Source organism: Ambystoma mexicanum, chromosome 9, assembly GCF_040938575.1.
Source record: "Ambystoma mexicanum isolate Mex_15411 chromosome 9, UKY_AmexF1_1, whole genome shotgun sequence".
Classification (NCBI taxonomy): Eukaryota; Metazoa; Chordata; class Amphibia; order Caudata; family Ambystomatidae; genus Ambystoma; species Ambystoma mexicanum.
The window spans coordinates 655,062,279-655,084,405 of record NC_090931.1 but is presented as its reverse complement, the minus strand read 5'-3'; the positions used below and the strand labels follow the sequence as shown (position 1 = coordinate 655,084,405).

At 43.8% G+C, this 22,127-nt stretch overlaps 1 protein-coding gene across 1 annotated transcript in view; it reads right to left on the bottom strand.

Moving 5' to 3' along the window:
- The window catches only part of PITPNA (phosphatidylinositol transfer protein alpha), a 324,861-nt gene that overhangs the window by 182,043 nt on the left and 120,691 nt on the right, over positions 1–22,127 (bottom strand). The window lies entirely within an intron of this gene.

The following is a 22,127-nucleotide window of genomic DNA, read 5'->3' as shown; positions in this document are numbered from 1 at the left end:
CAACCCTAGATAATCCCCATAAATAATCTATAATAAGTGCAATACAGGCAAGTATAGATAAGAATAGAGACATACCAAGCACCATCAACATTTACAACCGTTTAAAACACTAATAGCAATTTCATTCAAATTTAAGATAGGTTTCCAGAAAGCCTCTGCCATTAAAAAATCCATATCCAAACAAATTTCCCAAACAGTTGATTGCGAATTTCCTACAATGATAAACATTCAATTAATAAGTGCCTCGAAGTTTCAACAAAGTTATTACAGTGGCAGCAAGTTCTCCCATCCTTAGAGATGCCCACACGCATTCCTAAAACATCGTTAGTCAGATATAAATTCAGTTTAAATCTTAAAATTGAATTCCTAAAATCATGTGACAGATGTTGGATCAAATAAGGTGCAACAATGTTAAAAGCTTTAATATCCCATATAAAATACTCAAACACACGGTATTCCCGATTTAATAACCTATTCGAGATCCAATCTGCCTAAAAATATTTCTTTTTTTGATGTTCCAGGACGCAAGCACAGCTCCTCCTCTGGTGAGCAGATACCTATTAACAGTGTGTTGCAGCCTGTTTGCCATAGAGAAAGCTCCTTTGCGGTTTTACCTAATAATTCCTCCTGAAGCCTTGCAAAAAGACTCAGAGGGAGGGGACAAAAGGTTCCCATACAATTGCACCAGCCTCCATCTGGAACGCACCTGTAGCGACACCAGGTCCAATTCATGCTGTATTGCCCCTCTAGGGATACATTGTGATAGGGCAAGTATTTTCTTCCAAACAAGAGCTTCAAGTTAAGACCAGTTAAAATTAGTCTCTAAAAACTCAGCCCCATACATTAATTTAGGGATACATTTTTGGGGATACAACTGAGGAGCTGGACTAAGTGAGAATCGTCCGAGTTTTTGATCAAGTTGGCAAAGGTGGAATGCAGCCGCCAACAAGTCGGTCCTAGCAGCATTGCAGATCACCTGTTTCACCATGGAGCAGAAGATAGTAATACTCAAATGACAAAAAACTATCCACAACCTCGAGTGTTTTGTTATTCATGGACCAATTAAAACCCTTCCCATAAGAAGATTGTCCCGACGGCTCAGAAATCGACATTTTCGGTTTGTCCGAGTTTAAGCTCAAACCCAACCCAGTCAAATAAACATTTGAATCAGTCAGTGATCTTTGCAGACCTATTGGTGTTTGATTACATGCGTCAATACAATCTGCATAAATGAAATAACGCAGTTATCCTTCACCAATTTGGGAGGATTAGCTCTTACTTTAAAAAAAACCTGGCCTATGAGACGGATATACATAATAAATAAAGGGCTAACAGCCCTGACGTGGGCCAAGGTGAGTATCAATCCCTCTTGAAAACAAACAATCTCACCTTGACTTTTGTATGATCATGTAATACCACCAATATACTCACTAAACAGGACAACCAGCACTAATATTTTCTTCCACAACTTAGATCCAATTACACAGTCAAAAGCCTGTGTTAGATCTGGGAAGGCTAGGAAAATACGCAATTTAATCAGCTTAACCTGTTTTGCCAACAAATGCAGCACTAAGCAGTTCAAGGTTGTCCCAACTCCTTTTTTAAAACCTGCTTGGAAAACGTCTAGACAGCCAATACTATTTGCCCAATTCTGCAACTCCCAACAGTAGGGACGCAAAACATTTGTTTGATAGATCTAATCGTGAAATTGGGAGATAGTTTAATGGCTGAATACGATCCCCATGCTTCTGAATTAAAATAATATTTGCACTTTTCCAAGAGGGTGGAATTTCCTGTCAAGTCAAAATGTTATTCAACAATCCCAACAATGCTCTGGACACTAAAAGAGGGTTAGATTTTAACGTAGCATTGGACAACCCATCAGGTCCAGGAGCTTTTGGAGACTTTACACTTCACAATGGCATCATATTAATTCTAAGTGTCTCATCACGAATTGGGCGGTATCCCAGTGGTAATACCGCTGGGGCAATTAGCTCTACAAATCTAAATAAATAGCATTACCGCCACCACCTCCCCCCAGCGCTATTAGCGCCGGATCACGGGTTTGGCAGAACAGTAATTCCCCATTGGGCCCAATGGGGAATTTTCAGTGCTACTACCGTTGGCGGTATTAGCGTGCGGTAATAGCACCGAAAATCAGCAAACTCGCAGCATATTTACTGCCAGCTCTAAGCTGGGGGTAAATCCTGCCAAACCTGAGATTTGGCAGACCCTTAAATGTGCCGGTAATAGCCTTAACCCCTGCATTTATGGCTTACCGCCAAACTCGTGATGAGGTCCCAAGTCTAAAGGAATTGCATTTATCCACCAAAAATCAACGTTACTAAAAAACAACTCACTTCGCATACTTGCGAACGTAATCACAAAGTATTGCGCCCAAACAATTTCAGAAATCGGTTGCACCTGAAGAGAGTCCTGTGCCAGAGGCGGTTTAATCAGTGCCCAAAAGGAACTAACATCCCGGCCTCCCCGACACTACAACTCTTTATGCATTCCTCAAAGCCAATAGGAACCTGTGCATGCGCTACCAATTAGATTCTTTACAGTTACATCGTAAGAATGGATATGGCACTTCTCCCGACATTCAGCATTTTCTTTGTAGTTAGCCCTTTGAGTTTTGCCTGTAATGTCGGTGCAAACGCACACAGTTCAAATAAAACTGTATTTTCCCTACAGCAACATTGTTCTACAGATGAATTTAAGGAGCCAGTCATTCCTGGGCACCAAATGACTGCACAATCTCTAGCTCTGATTTCAACTGGGGCAAACCCTCCCTCTCCACCAACGCTACTCTCATTCTCATCCTACTACTCCATGCATGGAGTATCGTTCTACTACTCAAAGCATCATTTGTCTCCCATTCCCATTATGCTACTCAAAACATTGGACAAACTCACTCCCTCTTAAAACTGCTCAGTTTGTGGACTCCGTCAAAGTTTGCCCTTCCCACTGACGCACGCAATGTAAAAAAGCACATGACCAATGCTGCGTGCTGGTAATCACTGGGGCGGGATAGGGCTGGTCTGGCAAGGAGGATTAGGAATCTCCCAGTGGCAGTGTGATGACATGCACCGATGAGGTTCCCATCAAAGCTGTGAGATTATTCCTCAAGGGTGGAGGTGGCAGAGTATGTACAACAGATGATTGTTTTCATTAAAATGAGTCATCGCTCTAGTATTGTGCATTGCTACAATGAAACATGTTCCCGTTGTAATAATGTGTAGGTGGGAAATTACTTGACAGTTTCAAATAGTTTCACTATTAAATATTTCTGAACGCATGCATTTTCCAAAACCAGCAGACAAGCCTAATGTTGCTTTCTTATGTCCAGATCTCCCGACTACCTGCAACCACATAATGACATTTTAACACCAATTGAAACAATTCACAAGATCATAGAAGAAAAATGCAGCAAGGCGGTTTACTATGAAAGGTGAATAAAAAAACTGAAAAAACTAAAACGAGCACAGAGGAAACACTACAACCTGCAAGCCAAAAAGAACACCAATGACCGATACAACGCTACAAAGAATCTTAGAGGCAAAGACATTATGCAGAACATACCAGAACCACCACCTACCCACAGAAAAATAAATCAAATTCTTCATGGAGATAACAACCCCTTTCTCCAGCAACACAACACCTAAACCCTTTCAGAAACTATTTGGGGACAACTATTTCTAAAACAAGGTCAAAATAAAATATATATGCACCACTACTCGATATGAACAATTGTATCCTTCACAATGAACCCTAACCAACAACTGCATCACTCAACCAATGAAGGTCCAGTTCCAAAGTGGAGTTCTGTAAACTGGTAAAGAACAACAACAAAGCAGACTTCTTAGATTGTCTCTGCGTGGGGAGACAACATGACACTTGCTCTGCAGGAGGTCAGGGATGAGTACTGGATGCAACTCCTACACAGACACACTGCTAATGAACTAGCAGTGATGCCAATCAAAAATGAAAGGGCACAGCCCGACAGGTATACCTCTTTCACCTCTTGTGGTAATGTGCACTTCAGGAGGAATTTGAGCTCGCATAGAAGCATCCAAAACAGCAATAGTACTGGGGTACCAAAATAAAAGCATGTCCAACAAAGGTTCTAGAAAAATAGACTAAACGAAAAATACAAACACTAATCAAAAACACTATAACCAAACCTTGTAAGTGAAGACACAGAATACGCAAAGTTTGTAACAAAAGCAGGCACTCTGGGTCTGAAGATGGTGGTGCACAGGCAATATATTCAGCAGCAAAGTCAAGTTCAATGAAGAAGGTCCGTTAAAGATATTGAGTGGTGTCAAAACGTCACTAGGGCTCTTTAAGACAGGCCAGAGAGACAGACCCAGTTCAAATACCTTTTTGGTTCGTTCTAGTATGTCAGTGTTGATACAGTCTTCTAGGTGTTTTTCCACAGTCGAGACAGGTCGCGTGGATTGCTTAAAGCCGGTTGTCGACACTGGATGAGACCATTACTTTCAGTAGGTCGAGTCACTGTTGAGATGGGCAAGAAAATGGCTTTCAGGGGTTGAGCAGGCGTCCTAGATGGATCAAAGACTGACCGAAAAGCAGTGTGCATCAAAGGCAGTTTAGGGGACTTAAACGGCCTGAAACAGTGGCCAGAGCTGGTTCAGGACTTCTGGTTGCTGGGGGAAACGTCCAGGAACTCCAGGGGCAAGGTGGATGCTTGTTTTGCATTTCCCAGCCAGCCTGATTATTTCTTTATTTATATAGCGTGCAAACAGCCCAGGGGCATCGAGGCGCTGTTACATGTTACAACGGGCGTCAGAGACGCTTTTGGAATCAGATGCAGGTTAGATACATGAGTGAAGCATTTGTGCAATTAGAGTCAAGGCAGGTAAGTTACATACAAGTGTGATACATTCGTCAGACAGTGTTGCATCTGGTGGTGTAGAAATGGTGAGATTATGTGAAGAGTAGAGTTTTGACTGCTTTGAGACTATGCCTTCCGCAAAGCAATCAAGACATTATTAGACAGCACATGCAGGTGCAGCCACCTGCAGCGAGCAGGTTCCTGGGCACCAGTGGCCTCACTTTGCAGTAGTACCTGTCCAATAAGCAGATCACCTCACGTGTTCCAGAGTACAGTTGAGGGAAAGGGATTGCTCTTTTCATGGAAGACTTTATCTTCACCTCTATGGAAGAGGACTTGGGGGCAGTCTGTACCCAAATAAGTTCCAGGTGAAATCCTTCTGTAGAACAAAAATGAAGCCCAAAAATGAAAGATATGTTTGCATCACCCCCTTAAAAAGGCAATCTGCACCAGCAAATTGGTCCCTTGCAAGCCTTCTGTAAGGGGTCCAATAATGGGTGCTGTGTTCAGAGTCTTTTGCCTGGTTACATCAGTCCTAAAGCGCTTTGACTGCAGGAAGTGGGCACAGGAAGTGTGAGAGCCCTGTGAGATTCCAAGATGTGACCCTGCCGAGGAGTGGTGTTCTACTCTAACTCCAACCTCTCCCAGTCAGCCCTACATCAAAGTTTTTGGTAATTACCACTGTGGTGCGAGCTCTCCATTGCTCTGGCAGGACTTGCCTTTGAAGCAGTGGTTTCCAGGTAACCCCCGGGGAGATTTCCTGTCATCTGAAGAAGGTTGCAAGCCTTCCTAAAGAGATCAAAAGGGAGGGGGGGTGGTTATTGGGCTGAAACCAAATAGTTGTTTTGTGTGACGCAGATACACATAAGACCCTCTCAATTAGATGCGTCACTAGCAACCAAACGAACAAAACGTTTTGGCCAGTATAACTGTAGATTCCCAGAGGCCAACATGGCAAAACTAGACATGGCTTATATTTATATTTAAAACTGCCACCATGCTCTATGAGCACACAGTTATAGAATTTTTGATCAGGACTACCCATGGTTAAATGCAGTTCCTGATTGCTAGAACCTTGGGTTCTATCAAGTTGTTGGCAAGAATGCAAATTTCACTCTGAAGCTGCCATGTTGCGAAACTACAAGACAGCTGCTTAGGGGCGTCAGTAAGCAGGCTAGGCAGTCTCGCATGTGCACTACAATTATCAGCATGTAGCACAATATAAGTGGAATCTGATAAGCGGATCTCACTTCCAGAGTCCTAATACCTTCATTTTTTACTAAAGTGTTAAAAAAGTAAACAGAAAAAAAAAAAGAAATCACTAAATCTTGGGCTAGTCCACCCTCCGATGGCTTTCCATCACCCCCCAGCACCTATATAGGCACCCTTAGCAAGGAAAACCCACCCGCTTGTTACCATGAACTATTAGCAAGGAAAACCCACCCGCTTGTTACCATGAACTATGCAATGGAAGCAAGATTAGTAATAAGACTTTCCAAGATGGCCTGCGCACCACTGAAAACCAGATCTATCCCACAAAATAACCAATTTCTGATAGAACATACTTAGAGAAAACACTGGCAAGCTAGGTTTACAGTCATATCCTGGAACACACCAAGTCCATTATCTTGGACAACATAAACACACACACAGGATTCAGACCAACGAGCGGGACGGAATCCACACTTCTCCCCATTTGGGATGACCGTAAGATTAACACAGACACCAACACCACACCTCAGCCCTCTTACTTGCAGCTTTTGACACCGTTAAAAACAGTAATAGTCTGTTAGAAGTAGGACTATGTAACACCATGCTTCAATGGATGATGTCCTTCATCACAGGCAGAACAGAAACCACCTCCTCACCCCCAATACAGATCAAACTCATGCAGCAGAACCTTTAGAATATTGCAAAGATCGAGCCATTCGCCTCAGCTTTTCAATATATGCACGGTCCCGCTCGTGAGACTCCTCAAAAGGCACACCTTCTGCTACAATTATACAGACATCATTCAAAACATTGACCAACAAGGATGACTAACAATCAAATGAAACCTGCACAAGACGAAAAGGAGGATACCTTCTCCCAATGTTGTACTACAGGCCTCATTTCCCTGGCCTACAGGAATGGGAAACTGACCTGAGAACTCCAAAGTGATCATGAACTTAGTAATTTCTATGAAAAAGGGACTGGAAACAAATGAAAGGCGAAATTGTTTTTCTAGCACCTATACTCAATCAGCAGGAGAAAGCCCTTCTTACTCTCCCGTGTAGGACCAAAACCCTTATATTGCTAGTTCTAGTAAGAATGGACTATGCCAATATATACCTGAGCATGCTAGACTACATTACTAACGACATCAATGCACCCAGACCACAATGAAAAGACTACTACTCAGACTGGGCAAGAAGGAACACAGCACCAGATAGGATCACTTCCCACTGGCTCCAGGAAAGAAAATCAATTTTAAAAGCACTCTGCATTGCCCATAGAGCTGTTTAGGGCTGTGAAGCTAAATTGATCCAGGCAAAATTATCCTTTACCAACATTGAAGAACATTACTTTCCTGCAACAATGTATTTATAGAAACCATGTGATTTGCCATAAAAAACATAATCAGCTTTCGCAAATATCACTGTAAAACCTTTGAACTTCCTGCCAAAGGGAATCCACACAATCACAGTCATCTTATGTTCAGGAAAAGATTAAAGACCAGTTATATGCTCTCATATGAACAATAATAATCATACCTAGTGAGGCCATCTAGTCAGGGAATGTCTCTTATTTTATTTACTTTACCCTGACTCTAAACGCAGTTGGAGCTCAAATCATGCGTACCTGATGTAAGCAAATTCACATGAACGGCTATTCTAGGCGCCAAGGGGAACTTGCTTTCTGTGTTCCCACTCATCTAAAATCTAGCAGAGCAAGGCTTAGTGAACCAGGACACCTCCACACAAGGTCCACACCAGAAAGGCACTTAAATCGACACTTGACTAAGAAGTGTTACCTAGCACAATTAGAGATGCGCAATGGAATGGACTAATTTTGTCTGGGTGTCTGTTCTTCTGCCTCGAGTAGTGTGTGTGTGTGTCTATCTGTAGATCTCTATTTAAGTAACATGTTAATGTTCTCTGAAACACTATGCTCTGAAGAAGACTGACAAAATGGCCATCTATAAGGGAAGTATAGCCTGTGATTTTTGATTTTTAGTAAAGAAAACGATGCAGGTAATTGTTTCTGAAACAGGGTTCTGCTAAGCAGGCCACTCTTTCATAAAGCTCCATGTGAAAAGCATAGTGTAGTCATGTGCCTTTGCTTTAACAGTCTGACATCTACCGCACCAGCCCTGCAATGACAGCATGGCAGTTTTAAAGGTCACATGTGCTTTCTCTAAAGATGTTGACACACAAAGGAACAGCAGAATCGGTGTTTCAAAGGTAGCAGTGGCCTAAAGCCACACTCAACAGGGTGCTGACCACTGGAGTTCCTTTGAAGACAGCAGACTGGGAAGGGGGTGGAGCTACAGTAGCCAGAGGAGATCTAGGCTGGGAGAGAGGTTCCACCATCTTGGTTTCTGCCAGGTCTTTCTACAACTTCTTGTCCTCCCAATGTCCTGCAAACAATGGGGACAGAAGGCAAAGGACACTTGTTACAGCTTCCTAGTTTGGACCCTTGACAACAGGCTTGCTTTGGACAAATCCCCAGTGACATTTGGCCTTTATAAGGAGTGGAAACCCCTATTCCTCTTAGGACTCTCAGAAGAAAAAGGATTCACTGGAACTCTGTTGGTTGTATAGGCTATGCCAACGACCTCTGCCATTAAGGTGAAGACAGAAGGCTTCAAGGCAGAGGCAAGCTCTGCTCCCTAGCTATCCCGAGGGCACATTTGGGTGAACCTGCTATATGGACAAGACATACTGCAACGGAGACAGGGTTACTCAGAACCTTGCCACTGCAGGTGAAGGAGCACCTCCAAATGTCCTCTACAAACCTTCCAGGATTGGAAGGGCAGAATAAAGGATTCACCTTGGCCCTGGAGATCCTGGTCTGTGCCTCCCAGCAACCCATGTGCTTATGAGCTACACCGACCCATACATTGCCTCTCTGTACCAAGCTTCTTCGTTCCACGTCCTGTTGCTGCTTGGACCACACTTTGTTGGAGCCAGTGGACAGGTTCATCAATCCAATGCTGAATCACTGCCTCAAAAATAGCCTAGAACCCTGGCTCGACACTGTTGAGTGCCAAAGACAACAAACCAAAAATATGTGAGGAGGCCCGGTCTTTCGGGTCCACCTTGGATGACTTGGTGACTTCAGCCCCTTCTTTGCATTTTAAAAAAGACATGTCCTCGTACATTGACCTTTTCCTTTGCCTGCATCCCTGTCTTCACCCTTGGTGCCCCTTTATTCTCAAAGTTTCCCATTCGATGTGTTTCATTGGTGTTTTTAATTATTTGTGTGCATGGATTTGATTTTTATTAGATTACAAATCCCTGGATTGGATATTCTTTTAGTTTGGTACTGCTGTTTGAATTCGGTTTTGTGTTGCAACTATACCAAACCACACCTCTCCTGAAGAGTATAGCCTGCCTTCGGCCCACGTTACCACAAGAGGTGAATAGGGTATACGTTTGGGCTGTGTGTATTTCACCTTTATGATTGGGATCACTGCTGGTTTAATGGTAGTGTGGGGCCGATTAAGCATTTTAGACCACACCGACCCTGTACTTCTGCAAACCATTAGTCATTTCATCACACAGTCTGATCAAAGCTCTTAGCAAACACCCAGCACAGTGAGCAATCTGTTCTGCAAGGGACCATGAGATGTAGAACATGTAGAGCAATCTGTCCTGCAAGGGAACATGAGATGTAGAACATGTAGATGGCTTGAATTTAAAATCTGTTTATCACATCACAGTAACATAAATGGCACCTGAGCATTTAACATTGTGTAATATCGTAACACACAATATAAGAATTTGTATAGTGGAGTTAGCATGTGAACATTATCATGAGGGGCATTTTAGGCGGACTACCCATATCTGTAGCGACCATGGATTGAATCCATAAAGATGTATGTAAACAGTCCAAATAATCTTGGATCCATGAGGTTTCCTTGCCCTTTTTCTGCCGAACTTGCCTTTGCTGAATTTCTTTGGGCGATTGTACCACTTTCTATCAACCACAGAAAAAGCGGGAGAGGGAGGGGGAACCTCCCCTTTCTATATACCACACCAAAACGGGCCATCTGTAGTTTTGTGATAAAAAGAAAATGTTAAAAATCGAAAAGAAAAAGAAAAAAGATAGTGGGAGGTATTCCTTCTACTGTTTGTCTAAACTATTAACCTGGCCATCCCCAAACTTTAAGCTATTTATCAATTTACCATTTTCTGTGCGACAGATCAGACCTCATCCCAAAAATGTGCATTTGAGGGGGCATTCCCAGGCAACATGTAAAAAGCTTTCTCCAACTTTCCCAATATCTCAGACAAACGTCTGAGTTATTTTTGCCAAATCTTTGACCAGTGTAAATGTATAGAGGACCTACTGCCCTTCGATATGAATTCAGACATGGTCTAGACGGTTCCGTTAGGGAAGAGTCCTCAAACTCAATGAGGCATAGAGTGGCCAAACCCTGTACTGTGGAGAGTTCAAAAGTCAGTGACAAGCCCTTGATTATTATATAGCAACAGCTGGTACTAGTAGAGGATGCCAAGTCCCAAATGTGTGTGTGCAGGTAGAAACAGCAGGGTCGAGTGTGCCCATTTCAGCAGTGGGTTTGCTGTGTGGGGATATTCTAGTGTTCCGTGGCAGTCTCTGGGGTTTGTCAAAGCCAGTGTGGTAGTGCGGTCGGGGTGAAGGACCAATAATCTGCACTGTGTGCCTGGGCAGAAAGGTAGTATAGTTCAAAGTCTGGCACTCCAATACCCCGCCCCCTTTTACCTACTGGTTGCATAAGCGTTTCCAATGTTATACAAAAGGGACAGAAGTGCCCATTACAGGCATGTGAACCATCTTACAAAATCTGAAGAAAAGAAAACACTGTTGGAAGGCAAATCAATGAGTAATTTGGGTGGCATAATCATTCTAATTAAGAAGATCTTGCCCATAATGGAAAGTGGCAAGTGAACCCATTTGTCCACTCATTGTTCTAGGTAGTCTCAGAGTGTTCCATAGTTGAAGTGAATCAACTCGTGTGTGTCGTTTACTAGCATCACTCCCAAATATTGAAGGAAAGCCCTAGCTACAGCAGCAACCGTTGATGGCGCAGGAGGGAATATCTCGGATTTTGAGGTATTAACTCAAAAGCATAAGAGGCACCCACAATTATGAACTTCGCCTATCAGGGGCGGCACATTGCATTTGGAGTGGCCAACATACAAGATCAGTGCACTATGATAGTAAATGCGTAAACCCTGGTCCCCATGTGCTTTGCGTAATCTACTAGCCATGGGCTCAATTGCCATTGCAAATATGAGTGACAGGGTCTAGCCCAGGCTAGTGCTGTGCGTTAGTGAAACAGTGCTGGATAGAAATCCATTGGTTCATATCCTAGCAGCAAGGTCTGAATCCATTCCGGCCTCATTTTTAATATGTTCACAATTAGAGTTGTATTCGTCGTCTTCTCATATCTGAGCAGGCATGACAAAAATCTCGTTTCTCGGCTTCCCCATATTCCTGTACCATGATAGACCCAACATGCCTAATCTCCAAAGCAGCCAATTGCTGAAACTCCTTCCCTTTATTTAGCATGCGCCAAGCCGAGAGCATATTGGTCGCAGGTTGCTTCATATTTTTGTTTAAGGGCAAATTGAAGAGTAGACAATTCCTTACGGATGGGTTTAAGGATTCAAAAATTTCTACATATGGAGGTTCCACGTATGTATACCTTGAAAGTTTCCCAAGCTATCTGAAGGTTATCAACTGAATTGGAATTGCAATGAAGAATTGTACGATGATCTCTTCTACTGAATCTCGGGAAACCTGATAAAGTGCATTAGGCTGGAAATGCCATGGGCAAGGCTGTGTACAGAAATTGGGGGCGGGGGGGATTCTCAGCCTAAGAGTTACTAGGGCTTGATCAGTGTAGCGGGTGTTTATTACATTGCTTCCAGTATGACAGTCTACCAGTAGCCAAGCCTGGTGTGAGACTAACGGGGGATGAGGGGAGAGGAAGATGCAATGTGTATGGTTTCATGCGGCCTCATTTCAATCCCCAGATAGCTCCAAGAGACAAAGATCCCATGATTTCATGGATCTTTGATGTTGATTTGGAAAGGGCCTTGTTCGTAATTGTGGACCTATAAAGTAGGACATCTAGCACAGTATTGAAGTCGCCTCCAAGGAGTATGTTCAAGACCCTCTGCATTGTCCACAAGTCTTTCTTGTGCCAGGGACCACACAATATTCAACTCTCTCTCTTCGTAAGCGCTTTTCTTCTCAAGCCCTCTGCTCAGCCACCTTCAACTCTGAGGTCAGACGCTTTATCTGGCAGAGAGTGGGGGTAGATCTCTCTCCTCTGTTGGTGCCTCGCTCTGGAACAGCCTCCCTCAAACTTGAGCAGGACCACCGGAAGAGAGAAACGCACACACACACACCCCCCCCCCTTCACACTCTTCCTTTCCCTCCCCCTGGCACTTCCATCACTTCCCCTTGCACAACCTGAATGACAAGGCCTAGTAAGATTGTTTGTTTTGTACCACTTTGTCTTCCCCTTCTTTGTCTTGTCGCGCCTAGAAACACTGGTGTACAGGCGCATTATAAATTACATATATGTCTGAATGTACAAATAGAATGCTGTGAAAGAACGTTAATAGCCTGAGAATTTTTGATTTTTATTTAATAAAATGATGCCCGTAATTCTGACTCTGAAGGTGAGCTCTGCTCATCAGAACCCTCCTTCATAAATGCTCCATGACAAAACCTATAGTGCACCCCTGCGACTGTGCTAGAGACAGCCTCCTGACAGCCCCCAGCAACTGTTTTGCAGTGGCAACGAGGCAAACCAATGATCACACATGTACATTCCTGAATGCAGTCCTTCTGGAGCCCAAAGTTATATATGGACACCACCACTACCGAAAGGCTCCGCTTCACAAAGGGATTAACGGACAGTCTGACAGCAGTTAATTTGCATTAGGTGAACATCCTCAGAAAAGATCTGTTTGGTGCGGTACAGGGAGCTGTCCCTAGGCAGCCTTAATGGTCAGTGCCCAGACTATTCCCCAGTTAACTATTGTCGACGACAAAGGCACAACCATTCGTTTGTGCTGCCGTATGTTTTGTAGATCACATCATACTTTACAAAAATAGATACACATGAGGAGTTCAAACGTATGAAGGTACAGGCATTTGTGCATATCACAATACACTTTACAAATACAGGACTTTGGGATTACCATACCAAATCTGTGTAACTCGCCAAACAAAAAAGGTTAAACAAGAATATCCAGATTGCCGGTTTGGGATTTCCAGATTGCCTGCTTGCAATAATTAACCATTTGTTTCATATTACAATGGCTATGTAAGTGGTGTCTTAAAGTTTAAAAAAAGACATTTGACTGTTTTACTGGTGCATTAAAGCCTTATGTTAGCAAAGCATGCGCCTTATTTTGAAGTTTCCGGTTCTGGTTCCTTTTGAATCACTTCATGGATTCCCACCAAATTTGGCATACTTGATCAGATCAGCTGCTTGACAAATTTAATGAACATCTATCCACAGGTTCAAATCTTCTATGGTAAAGTCCCATTTTAATGGTACACATTTGATGATTTTCCATTTTAGATTAATTAGATTACGCTAGTACACTTTAAAAATACACATCCATGATGAAATGGTTGTTTTACCAGATGAGTTAGAAACACTTTGATCTGAATAATATAACCGGAGCATACTTCTTAGCTCACTGTGTTAGCCATCTGTCCTGGAAGTGAACACGAGTTGTGTGCACACAGATGATTGTGTAGATTCAGGTTGGTTTTTCACATTATGCAATATGAGGCACACACTAGGAGAGTTTAGATGTTCTACAGTTGAAGGCTAGGTTTGTATTTCACATTACGTACAACTCCACTGGTCATGTCAAAAATATATACTTCCATTTTCTTAAATGTGATCTTGAGTTTGGCTGGTGCGATTTTCAAAATGTTTGAAGCAGCAGAACTTAAAAAAGGTAAAGGTAATTTGCTCGTGCATACCAAAAACATCTTGAAAATCTAAGTGGACAATTTAGAAAAATAGTGTTGAGAAAATGAATTTGCCCTATGTAGATCTCCATTCCAACAAAGTGAAAATAGTATTTTCAACTTTTTAACTACCGCATAGATTGAAGCTGATACTTGCATGTTTGATCAGATAGGGTCAATCGGTTGCATACCGAATTTGTTGAAGAGTCGCCACTGGTTAAAAAATGATAGACGAAAGCAGTTTTCCATATTCTTTTGTAACCTTAGCTACACTCCACCATTCAAAATATAAACAATACATGAAAGAAGCTTCTCGCTACGTGGACAGAAAGACCTGCATGTTCCTCTGAGAGAAAGCGATTTGGAAGCCACTGGGTCTCCATGCTACGGACTTTAGCAATTTGAGTGGGAAGTACAATCTAGCATGTAGTTATGTAGAGCTAGCCCTCTTGGCTTCATAGAGAAGGTATTGTAATGGTGGCGTTAAGAAGAATACACGTACACCACCATATAGGCAATGGCATTTCATCTCTCTGACCTTGCAACACTGGTCCCCTGCTGTGGGACAGGGTTCACAATATCAAGGTCAGCTTCTGTGGATTGAGTTATGAACAAAAACAATGTGCGCAGAAATGAAGATTGTCAGATAGGGGGGTGCTACTATATGTAGCAGAAGTGGCAATTTTTTTATAGCGCCTTTTCCCATTGTTATGGTCTCAATGCACTTGTGGTAACCCCCCCTCGCAGACCAAAGTCCAATGCATGTGTGCATTTGGCCAAGATGGGCTGGCTCTGTGGAATGTTTCCTTTAATTGAGAGCAGTGGGTATAAGAAACCTAATTCAGAACTTGGAACTTCAATTCATGAGTTAGAACTGTAAGGCAGTGAGCACTAATTGAGCCCAGTCTAATTAAGGACTCCCTGCATACCACACGCTGGATTGTTCTCAAGCTCAGATTTTTTGCATTTATCCAAGTATTCTGTTGACGATAAACGTGGCCAAAAGGGAGGCAAAGAGGCATCTCTTGGCAGGATTAAAATGATCTATAATCCAGCAACAGGACGAGTAGATGGGCTTACCAGGCCCCAGGCTTCCTGCCCTTCACAATCGCTCCATTTTTTGTACCGAGGTGGAATTTCCAGCAAAGCTGCTGTGACTCTTGTTCCTTTGTCCAGCATATGATGGTGTCTATGGGCCAATGTTAATGCTGCAGAACTACCTTAGATTCTGAAAAACTTTGTAGAGCCAGGCAGACATTTCTGTTCAGAGTTGAGAAACCTCAGGTTGCACAAAGGGGTTCCTTATTGCCTTGATGTGGTGGGATGTCAAATAATAGGTCACCAGCAAGTGAGAATTCTTTTTGAGTAACGTGAACATTCAGTGGTGATCCAGGTCAAACACACAGTTATCAGCACAGAAAAACATTACATGAGACAAGGGCTCTTCTTTTTAACAGCCTGCCATGCCAGAGCCCATCTACGCAAAAGACAAATCAGCGCCAACGGTCATATTTGTAACTGTACATGGTTCAGGGTGCCAGTCCTTTATACTTCCCAAGTAAAGGCAAATATCAACACCCCTAAAACAATATATATATATATGTTTTTTCTCCAAAAAATGTAAACCCACAACCTTGTAGGAAAAACAAAAATCGGGAACTAACGGGCACCTAGGAGCTTGCCTACTGCTTCAACCCACAAAGCCCCACAGATCTGTTCGTATCAGTAGTATGCACAAAGCAGTGCAGCAGGAATGAGCTCTTATATTACTGCCCGATTTGAAATTAAAGCTGAATGTAAAAATAAATGCATATGTTACTCTGCCTGGACAGGTGCAAAGAAGTCGATTAAAAAGGAGGCGTTTTTAGAGTTAAACTGATATATATATATACTCACCTAAAAAAATGCCCCTACTACAAGTGGGAATTAGTTTTGTATGCGGAAAAATAAAAAAACATTGTTTAAAAAAAATATTCTGGGTTTTGGCCTTTCACTAGCTATGGGCCCTAGAAGCACTTCTAAATATTGTGAAACAGAATCCTGTGGTGTTAGGGTTAGGAGCCTGTACTCATTTCCCAACTGTAGGTAAACTGGCAGTCCTCTTGCTTTCTCGTCTCACCTAGTGGTCGAGTGATGCAGGTTAGCATTCAGGAGGGAGACATGGCAGACAAGGGAAGTGAACAGTACGTGCTAAAAGCCAGCCAAGCACCTTTCTGAAGGTGATCCGAGCGAATGGAATGTCACGCCAAGCTAATGCAGGAGTCAAGAATACAATGCAGCGGTCAAGAATACGTAAGAGGTCAGATGCAACAGTTCTCAGTGTGCTGGTCCCCAGTGCCAGTGGAGAGCAGCTGTTGGAATCGCCAATCACGCAGGGCTACTGTATAACCACTGAAAATAAAGTGGTTAAAAAATAAAAAGAAAAAAAGAAAAAAAAGGATCTACTGAAGATAGAGTGCAGCGCAGCTGCCAGGTTCGGCAGAGGTACGACTCTGGCGATACATGGGTGCAGCAACGGCACTACAGATAGGAGGTGCACTCAGCCACCGAAGGACTCTGATGTTGTCAGGTACCAGGGCGATTTCAGTCTCTTGTGTCGGATCTGCACAAACAGTCAGCAATTCTTCCTGAGGAGCAGAGGTCTCAAGGGCTTGCCACTTCGCTGCCTGCAAATTGTCATTGAGAAGGGAGCACCAGGCTTGGCCTCTAAAGTAGCTGGAGGTATGGTGCAGCTGTTCCTGAAGAACATCTCAACTGTCAGAAAGATCTGCTCATTCATGCAGGCTTCCTCACAATCTGTCTTTGAGTTAGCATAGTCTGGCAGATCAATGTCTTTACCAGTGTCTACACTGCCTGTGGTCTTTGCATCAGTAACAATGAAACATTTAAGTTTTTTTCTCCAAACCAATGGGATAGTGTCTGCACTGCTGTACTTTTGAGCACAAGGGTCCCCACTTTGTAGGGTTGGACGGCTTAAGTTCAGGTTGTATTAACCCTCTTCTCTTACAGGTTGTGAATGGGTTTTCCTCCATCTTGCATTAGGCTAAAAGCAATTGCATACAAGTCACATGGTGATACGGTTATGTGGCAATTGTTTTTTACTACTGTTATTCGTGTTTGATTATAACAGATGTATATGCTGTGGCTCATTACTGTGTGTGCTCATTGTGGGCTTCCGATCACTCTCACGCCTCCTGAGACTTAATCTTGACCGCCGCCAAGCTACCTTCATTGGTCTGGTTTGTCCAGAAGGTTCCCTTTACATCAATACAATTACATGCAGTCAGTCTCGCACCAATGTAAAGAAAGGATAAGCATAGTGCAGGTCTGCCAGCTTTATTGAGAATTGTGGCAGTGGTGGGAACCAGGGCCCAAATCATAGACATGCACAAACTATGGCAGCCACCAAATCAGTGGGGGTAGACACATTCAACATTTACAGGCACCTTCAGGTTAGAAACCCAGATACCATTCACAAATTGGTGATAGCTGATCTAGGAAACTGAAACCCTAGAACTTTGAGGCATGCACACGACAGGACCATATAAGGCCACACATGTATCCCAGTCACTCTCATAAGAACCTTATCTTGCGTTTAAGACTCAATACTAGATTTTAGATGGGGGCTCCCAGTACTGGTTTCAAAAGGACACCTGTATGCACAGACATGCACAGGCAAAGTAGAACACAACGTGTAACGTGGTGCTGTTGGGGCATTCTCATCTCGGATGGGTCCTTAAAGATCGGGCTTAAAAAGTAAAAAAAATAAAAAAAGAAAAGGGCAGGAAACCCAGTTAGGAAATGGGTGGAAAATACCAGAGCCAGTTGTAGGATGGGACATTTGGTGTCACACATAGGACCTAAAGGTATACATCCATTTAACGTTCCACAGTTCTGGTGCCACAAAAGGAAACCATGCAAATTTTGTTTAAAGTTCAAACTTGATGAAATGCATTCAAATGCTTAACGGACACCATATCATGCAAGATTATTAAATCTGCCAGTCACTCCTCTTGTCCACATAGGCCTTTTCTTGTGATCAAAAGGTCATTTTGACAACTCTTTGTGCAAATTAGGTCAAGAGATTGCAGGCTGAACCAGCAAAAGCATTATATATATATATATATATATATATATATATATATATATATATATATATATATATATATATATATGACAATGCATTACTTACTGTAAAAGCATTTCTGATGGTTGTATCTGCTTAGATTCACATGCTGTGCATAGTCCGATATCCAGTGGTCACTGCGGAGTATTGCATTTTGTTTTTCGTAGTCGAAAAGGGGACGTCGCAAGGCGTGTCTGTAACACTATCCCTATAGTGACGTGCAGTGTACCCACAATCCCTCACGCGTCGAGGTCCCTCTGTTTGTATTTTTTCTGCCCTGAGAGAGCCTACTAGACGTGAGTGAGTACAGAAAAGAGAGAGATATATAGAAGAAAGTCTATGTTCCTTCCATCCGAGCGGGGAGGAAGGGTGGGCGCATGTGAATCTAAGCAGATACAACCATCAGAAATGCTTTTACGGTAAGTAATGCATTGTCTTCTGATGTTTGTTAATCTGCTTAGAATCACATGCTGTGCATAGACTAGCGAGCAGTACCCGGAGTTGGAGGTGGGTTGTGAGAAGGAACAGTAGAGAAAAGATGTCTTAATACTGCTTGTCCCACTTGGGAATCAGATCTAGAGTGGGCATCTAGACAGTAGTGTTTTGTAAAGGTGTTAACCGAACTCCAGGTTGCCGCTTTGCAAATGGACTCAAGGGGGACATTTGCAATGGAAGCTATGGAAGCCCCTGTGCCTCGAGTGGAGTGAGCTCTTGGCTTGAAGGGTAGTTCTCTCTTAGCAAGAGTATAACAGAGAGTGATGCACTGTACAATCCATCTAGAAATAGTGGATTTTGAAACTGCATCTCCTTCTCTTCCTGCTGCCACTGAGACAAAGAACTGGTTAGTCTTTCTCAATGGTCTAGTTCTTTCCATATAAAACATAACTGCTCTGCGGACATCTAGTGTATGCAGGCTTCTTTCCCCTACGTTAGAAGGGTTCTGGAAGAACGTAGGCAGTTCTATAGACTGGTTGACGTGGAATTTAGAGATACATTTCAGTGCGAACCTAGGGTGTGTGCGCAACACCACTTTATCTTTGTGAACTGTTACAAAGGGGTCTAGTATAGAGAGCGCTTGTAGTTCACTTACTCTCCTAATGGAGGAGATAGCTATTAGAAAAGCAGTCTTAAGTGTGAGGTTTCTAAGAGTTGCCTTGTGCATGGGTTCAAATGGTGACCCCCATGAGTCTTGTTAGTACCACATTTAGATCCCATCCGGGAGCAGAGTTAGCTATGGGAGGGTGAATTCTTTTCACCCCTTCCATGAAGGCTTTAATTACTGGGACTTTCCACCATGACACTAAGTTGGGAAGTGGTGTATGTGGAAAGTGCTGCTAAATGGACTTTCATAGAGTTAAACACTAAACCTGAGTCTAGAAGGTGCGTTAGGTAAAGAAAAATTTGTGTTGGAGAGCAGTCAATTGGGTTGATGCTCTTTCCTCTGCACCAGATAACAAATCTTTTCCATTTGCTAGAATAGCAGTGGCGAGTGTTCGGCTTTCTAGCTTCCCTGAGGATGTCCATGCATCTCTGAGGGAGCTGCAGGTGCCTAAATTCTATGACCTCAGGAGTCAGGCTGCTAGGTTCATGGTCTGAGGGCATGGATGCAACGTCCTACCCTTGTCTTGTGACAGCATGTTGAAGGGGCAGGGAAGTTTCACTGGAGGAGATAGGGACATCTCCATCAGTTGCGCGAACCATAGTTGTCTGGCCCACATGGGGGCCACCAGTATCGTGGTAACTTGCTCTTGGTGTAACTTGTGTACTATCTTGTTAAGAAGGGGAGTCGGGGGGGAAAAGCGTAAACAAATTTCCCTGACCATGGTATCGATAGACCGTTCCCCTTGGATTGGTTCTTGGGGTACCTGAAGGCGTAATCTAGGCATTGGGAGTTCTCCAGAGTTGCGAAGAGATCTATTTCTGGGAATCCCCATTGTGTAAAGACGTCGAAGACGATGTCTTCGTGTAACCGCCATTCGTACTCCACTGGTTGAGGGAAGTCTCTGCTGAGTTCGTCTGCTAGCAGATTGAGTTCCCCTGGTACATGTGACAACAGGAACATGTGTTTGAGAGCCCACTTCCAGATGTTCTGGGCCAGTTTGGACAGTCCTGGAGAGTGAGTTCCCCCCCCCCCCTGCTTGTTGATGTAGTACATGGCTGTGGGGCTGTGGGGCTGTCTGTGAGGACCATTACTGTGTTCCCTTGCAAGTGAGTCTGGAAGGCTTTCAGTGCTTTGAAAACAGCTAGTAGCTCCAGTAGGTTTATGTGCTTGGATGCTACGTTTGGAGTCCAGACTCTGTGAGCAGTCCGATGGGATAGGTGAGCTCCCCATCCTGTGAGGGATGCGTCTGTGGTTAGAGTGGCTTCCACTGCGGGGGTGGCGAATGGTTTCCCTATTAACAGGTTTTCCTTTGACCACCACCGTAGCTAGAGAACCAAGGCCTGCAAGACCACCACTAGATCGTCCCATTGTCCGCTGGCCTGACACCACTGGCTGTTGAGCCACTCTTGCATTGGGCGCATGCGCGGGCGCTCGTGAGGTACCAAATAGATACATGACGCCATCATTCCTAGTAAGAGCATTGCTTTGCGTACCGTCACCTCTCGACCGGGCACCTATTGAGGGATCTGAAACAGCATGTTTTGGACCCTCTCGTTGGAGGTGAAGACAAGGCCATCCTTTGTTCGAATTAGAGCCCCTAGGAACTGGCTGGGGTCTAAACTGGACTTCTTCTCGTTGATGGAGAAGCCCAGTCGAAACAAAAGGTCTACAGTCTTTTGGGTATTTGAGAAGCATGTTTCGTAAGAATCCCCGGTTATGAGCCAATCGTCGAGGTAAGGGTAAACCGGGATGGACCACCTGCGCAGGTGGGCCGCTGCTACTGCCAGTACCTTCGTGAATACTCTTGGCGCTGACGCAATGCCAAAGGGTAGCACTCTGAACTGGTAGTGTTTGCCTTCCATCGTGAATCTGAGGTATTTTCTGTGCGCTGGCAACATTAAAATATGAAAGTATGCATCTTTCATGTCCAATGTTGTCATGTAATCTCCTTGGGACAACAGGGGGATTACTTCCTATAGAGTCACCATACGAAACTTTTGTGGCTTGACAAATTTGTTTGCTGGGCGCAGGTCTAATACAGGGCGCATGGCTAAGTCCTTTTTGGGTACAAGGAAGTACACTGAATAAATACCTTCCGTTACCTTGGATAGAGGCATGACCTCTATGGCTCCTTTTTCCAGCAGTTGGTTCACTTCGTGGAGAAGGATGGCGAGGTGTTCCGGTGACATGCGTCGTCCCCTTGGGGGTCTGTATGTGGGGGATTTGTTGAATTCTATGCAGTATCTGCGGGCTATAGTTGATAGTACCCAGCGGTCTGATGTTATACCCTCCCATGCTGGAAGAAAGGATGTTAGCCGACCCCCGACCGGCGAAGCATGGGAGGGGACCCGAATCTTGGAGTCATTTGGTGTTAGTGGCCTGGGAACCTCTAGGGGTGGAGCCCCGACCTTTCCCTTTGCCACGCCGTTGTCCTCTGACTGTACTGGCCACTGGTGCCTTGGTTGGGGGACCAGTTTCCTGCAGTGTATTGCTGCTGTTGCTGCTGCCTTTGGCCTCGAAAAAGCCGTCGAATGCCGTACCCACGTCTATTGGGAGGCCTTGACATTTGATCTAATGTGTTGATGGTATCAAATTCCTTCTTTGCATTTTCTAGGGCCTCAACTACAGCTTTCCCAAAGCTGTAGATGAGGCCCAATAGAGTCTTCTATGGGTTTATTGATCAGGGATGCTTGCGTTTCAGGCTTGAAACCTGAATTTCGTAGCCATACATGGCGTTTTAACAGGATCCCTTGGACTAGGGAACGCCCAGTCGTCTCTGCCGCATCAAGAGTGTTTATTATGATGCTCTGGTTGACTAGTGTCCCTTCAGTCACTGTAGCTAGAAG